General features: G+C 33.9%; 1 non-coding gene across 1 annotated transcript; it reads left to right on the forward strand.

The window, feature by feature from the left end:
* Nucleotides 1-5,783: 5,783 nt before the first annotated feature.
* TRNAE-UUC (transfer RNA glutamic acid (anticodon UUC)) lies at nucleotides 5,784-5,855 on the forward strand. The gene has a single exon. It is a non-coding gene; the product is annotated as a tRNA-Glu (tRNA).
* The last annotated feature ends 233 nt before the right edge of the window (nucleotides 5,856-6,088 follow it).

Consider the following 6,088-nt stretch of genomic DNA (forward strand, 5'->3'; position numbering starts at 1 on the left):
GATCCTTGGCTTGACATGCCCATTACCTTATCTCCACAGGCTTATTCATCCGTGCAGGTTTATAGAGTGGCAGAGCTCATCGACTCAATCACTAGACAATGGTGTACTCCCAAGATTCAAGCCTTATTTGATGACATTACTACGAAGGCTATCCTTCCTACTCATCTCACCTTGAGACCCACCCAGGCACCCACGCAGAAGATAGATGGGTATGGACATATACCCCTAAAGGTCACCTCATAACTGCCTCGGCATATCGTTATCTGTGTGAGGGTGAAACTAGTTCCTCATACAGTTGCTGGAACTTCCCTGATGTTTCTTTGAAAGAGTTGTGGAGCATCAATGATTTACCACCATGGTTTCTCGATTTCATTGAAGATGCTTAAATCACTGTTTACCAACCAGTGTTAGGGCTGTTCATAAGAAGACCCAACCCGATCAAATCAATCAATCTGGACCGATCCAACCCGAGTCAGCCGGGTTTTCTTCATCCCCGGTCGGTTTCGGGTTGTAAAAAATTATAAACTGATGGTTCGGGTCGGTTTCGATTTTCCATGAACCGAACCGACTTAGTAGTTAGTAGTTAGTTCCTAGTTAATAGTTACAACCTACTTAGTTCCTACTTAACTAAGTTGTTTCTATACTATTTACAATCTAACTTAATTTATAATCTTCTAGTTAGGAATGACATTAATGACAAGTATTGTAAGACAAATAGACAAGGATTTTTTTTGGAAAAGTTTAAAGAAAAGAATCAAAGGACCCTAGTTTCTATGGTGTTTTACACCAAATAGGCAACCACTTACAATTATAATTAGGTGTCCTTTTTTACTTCGATTAGAAGGTTTCTTGAAATATACAAATTTCAATCTTCTTTCTCTAATACAGTTTGACTTTCTATTTTCTTGATAACTTCTATTCTAATTTGGCCCGCCCCCCTTAGCCCCTCAATTCAAGCATAATTTCTAATACAATTTGACTCTCAAGCATGGTTGAACTTAGAACCGAAACCGACCCAACCCAACTCAAACCGATCAGGTCGGTTTTGCTTTACACAAGATCGGTTTTGGTTTCAATTTCAGGTAACCCGACCAGGTCGGGTCGATTAGAAAAATCTCATTAAACCGAACAAACCCGACCCGTGAACAGCCCTAACCAGTGCTAACATAGCAAGGCAGAATCCCAAAATCGATGGTATATGTATTTTGTGTGGTAATGAGTTGGAAAGAGTAGAACATCGCTTTCTTTTCTGTCCAGCTATGAGGCTGTTGTGGTTTGGTTCAATGGTGGCAGCTAAGATTAATCCAGTGCATGTCCACAATCTAGAAGAGTGGCTTTCTATGTTGTGGAAAAATAATGAGAAATCCATTTTTAAATTATGCGCCATCATCATGTGGCATGCTTGGAAGGCCAGATGCAAGAGTCTAATGAGTGGAGAGGCCTCCATCCCTGAAAACATCATCAGTAGATCTTCTGCCCAGTTTTCCGAACTGTACAAACACGAGGAGTTGAACACAACAATGACATCCAGCCCAACTCCAAATCTTCTTCCTAGTTCATGGTCCCCACTACCAACTACTCACATTGAACTAAATTTTGATGGGGCTTCTAGTGGTTTAAAATCAGGTACTGATATAGTATTTTGCAACCACAAAGGGAACTTTTGTTTGGGCCGGGCTATTAATGTTCCTCGTAACCACCCAGAAGTACTCAAAGCTATGGATGGAAGTTAGGGAGGGTTTGAGGCTGGCCATCGAAGAAGGAATCAAATCAATTTGGTTAGAGGGAAATGCATCAACAAATTACTCTTTCATTCATCGTACAGGTAATACTGTGGCTCATTGTTTGGCGAAACATGCCTATTCTATTTCAAGACCAAATACTTGGTTTGTTTCTCCTTCATTTCTTTTACCTGTACTGTTGAAAGATTCATTGCAATGAGATTGCCTATGGCCCTATGGGCTTATCAAAAAATACTCAGTCTACAGCTGGGCTCAGGCCATCTCATGCAAACCATGGGCTTCCATGCCAATACTTACAACATGGTCGCCCATGATTTATTTATTAGATTAAAGTTTTCATTTAATAATGGCAACGAAGCGGGGATAATATTCTCCAACCCTGACCTTGATTTTGAAATAAATCGAAACCCCGATCCTTACCATTAATCAAAATATAAAATATACAATAACTATACTCAACCCAAAATATTATATTATATATAATATAAACTATATTGCATATCAAAATATAAGATAATTTTATTCAATATAGTTTAATAATGTAAGCTGTTTATACATTCACAATTGATAACACTGAATATTTTCAATGAAAATTATCTTATATATTGTCATTGAGATTTATTTTAAAATATAACTAAAGTTATAAAAAAACCAGCAAACCATTATGTATTATTAACCATATAACTAGTTGAGGTCTCAATCCATCTAGAACAACAAGAACTAGTCCTGACCCAATTATAATTGGGGCACAAAACCTTAAAAGCAAAGACAACACAATCGGTACGGTTCTATTGAATAAATCCAATCTCTTGACAGGTCAGTGGAATCCGACCCATTTACACCCTTACAACCAGTTCATTAGTTGATTTTTCTAAGGGGGCGTTCTTTTTTTGGATTTGGAGAGGGGAGAAAATTGGTCAATGGGATTTTGGTTCCCATTGATCAAGAATCCCATGTTCTTCTTTCATCTTTATGTAGGGACCAGGGAAAGTTTATTTTCCTAGGCATATCACTTACTCAGGAAAGTGATACCCATCTCCTAAGTGGATAAATAACTTTCTCACCAAGGAGGAAAGTTGACAACCTAAAATAGGATAAAAATGTCCCTTTTAATAATAGATTTCTATGGCTAAAATGATAATTGCTTTATTTACCTAGGAAATAAAAGAACATGGATAAATGCACTTACTTACCTGGGTAAGTGTTTCCCAAGAAAAATTTACCTAAGTAATTACATTTACCCGGATAAATAATTTATCGAAAAATTAACTGGGCCTAACTGAAAAAAAAATGAAAAAAAAAAATCAAAGAAAAAGACTAATGCATTGCCAACCCAAGAGAAACAATCATAGCCCACTGCCATGCTTTTGCATTGTTACTCCTAAAGAATAAAGGTATCCCACAAACTTCATCAACAAAAGAACCAATCTCAGTCTGAACTACAACTCTTGTTGAATCATGTTCCTTTTCACTGATAAATAGCAGTGAATAATCTCCAGGAACCTTTATATATTTTAAAAAATACTTTTTGTTGCACTCGTCCCAGATTAGCCTCAGAATGTTTGCAATTTGGCTCAAAACAGAATTCATACCCATTGGTCATGTCATCCATTTCAAAAGCAATTCCCAAATAGAGTTGGCATCATCATCATGAGGGGGTGGTTCGAGATGGATACCCATTAACCAGAAAGGCAAAAACCAATGAGCTCTGTCAAAACAACAAGAAAAAAATGTAATAATTGATGGTTTCCTTCTTACTTCCATTCATAAGGCATTGCAGATTTAAGAACAGCTTTTGTCAGAACCTTTCAAAATTCCTTAACTACAGACTACAGTACTATTGATTTTCTTCTAGGGTGCAGTTGGACCAAGTCATAATATTCCCATTGGGGGCTCAATCAGAGCCACATGAATCAAGTCTAGAAGTTTATCTGGATAGCTTAATCAGTACTTGGATATATTACTTGCATCCATGAAGATTAGAGGCATATGTGAGAAGTTTCTCTAAAAGCTACACTTTGATTATGTGATGCAAAAAAAAAAAAAAAACTACACTTACTTTTGATTGATTGAAACAGCTCAAATTCAAAGCCCACATATATCTAAACCCAAAAACTGGAATTATACCACCTAAAACTTAAAAGAGGAGAAACGGTGGTTTTAGAAGCTTTAAACTTCAAATCAGAACCAGGTTTCGATCATGGGCCCACCACGCTTCCGCTGCGCCTCTCTGATTTATTAATTTTATATTTCTTCAATTTTAAAAACTGTTTTGGTAATTGTATCTTTAATAATATATATATATATATATATATATATATATATATATATATATCTCGAAATGAAACACAACTAAATTTGAACTAATGGGCTCTTGGTCTAACCTTTAGATCTGCAATCAAATGATCCATTACTGAACTATAAAGACCGTTTCATAAGAAATCAATGGAAGATAGTGTATGTTAAGATCATATACTTTATACATTTCATCAAACAACCGGGGTTAGTTGTTTACTTCCAACTCAAATGTTGTTTATACAAAATATCAACTATTGGTATGCATAAAAAGGCCAAAATCAATGTTTTAAAAACAAACCAGTGGTTAAACCATTTTTGCCTCTAGGTTATAGGTCACTAGATCGACTATTTAGGTAGAACAAGTAAGATCATGATTAACAAACATAAATGTATCTATGTATGTATATGTATATGTATATATATAAATATATTATATCAATAATATAAAATATAATATATTATATATTTTGGGACACGGATCTCAAAACATTACCCAAAATGATATAAAGATTACCCCTCAAACTACCAAGCACAAAGTTATGGATTCTAGAAATTTTTAGTACATAAATTGTGTAGCCCATGACCCGATGATTAGGTCAAATGGATTAGAAGTTCAACCACCCAAGTGAAACAGTTTTTGACCAAATCAATGGGTTTTGGTCAAAAGTAAGAATTAAATAATCAATTGAATTCAGATATTTATTGAATTGAATCAGGCCATACCCGAATTCGACTCAATTACTTAAACAATATGAATAGGATATCTGAATTTGATCAGTTATGATTCGAATTATCCAAAATTGATTCGATTATGTCAAATTTTGAATTCAAAATTGGATTTACTTAAACAGTTTTAGTGCATGTATCATTAGAATGTGAAAAAATATGGACTATAGTTTGCAATTTTTTATAGAGATGTCAATGAATTCTTTTCCTTCTTAATCATAATATATTTATTTTTTATTAAATTAATTTATAATAAAATGCATAAAATATTGAATTAATATAAACTTAAATTTGGATAAAATTAATATTTTCTAATCTAATATGTAGAATATTTAGGCTAGGAATCATTCAACCAAATTAATTAATTAATTTATAATTAATATTATTAGACATGCATCTAATCTTATATTAATTATTGTATGTAACTATTTATATATTAAATAAATTTTCTAATATAATAAATAGATCATTCAATAAAGAGAAAATTAATAGACATGACAATTGAATTCTTAATATCTTTTGGTTACTTTTATCTCTTCAAAATGTTCTTTACAAAAAAAAAAAAAATCCTTTTATAAAGAAAAAATATTTAGGAAAAAGTGCGCTACAACTCACCGCAAAATTCTGAGTTCCACTACATACCTACAATAATTCAAAATGTCAAATACCCCTACCTTATATACCAATACCCACCCATAAATTGACATCAATTCCGAACACCTACCCTAACTATATGTTGGGCCTAAGAATTCTGATGTTAGGCTGAACTGTCATTCTCCCAAAAATTTATTTATAAACATAGCAAATATAGAGCATTGTTAACGTGAACTATAGCCTTTTATTATTATTATTATTATTATTATTATTATTATTATTATTATTATTATTATTATTATTATTATTATATAAATGATATCAGTTTTCAAGGAGGTAGATGATAATATAGCATTTTCTCGGAGAAAAACAACTTCATATTTTGTATTGTTTAAGATATTTTGGTTCATCAAGAAAACGAGATCCGTTGTCATCCAGCGGTTAGGATGTCTGGCTTTCACCCAGGAGACCCGGGTTCGATTCTCGGCAACGGAATGGTTTCATAAGTTGAAACCCTTTTTTCCATTCTCTTCGGTATGTACATCAGGAATATCTCCCGTTTCTGTTAAATTTAGAGGGAGATGTTCCCAACCTGCGATTGGATTACCCGAGTGTCTGCTGAATTTTTTGCTCGGTAGATCTCGTTTTAATAGATGGGACCAGCTCTTGACAGGCGGACACACCCACCTGGCCACTTCACAGTATTTTGCAGCACATTCGGAAGATCT

This window comes from Nelumbo nucifera, chromosome 2, assembly GCF_055504915.1.
Source record: "Nelumbo nucifera cultivar China Antique chromosome 2, China Antique-T2T, whole genome shotgun sequence".
NCBI lineage: Eukaryota > Viridiplantae > Streptophyta > Magnoliopsida > Proteales > Nelumbonaceae > Nelumbo > Nelumbo nucifera.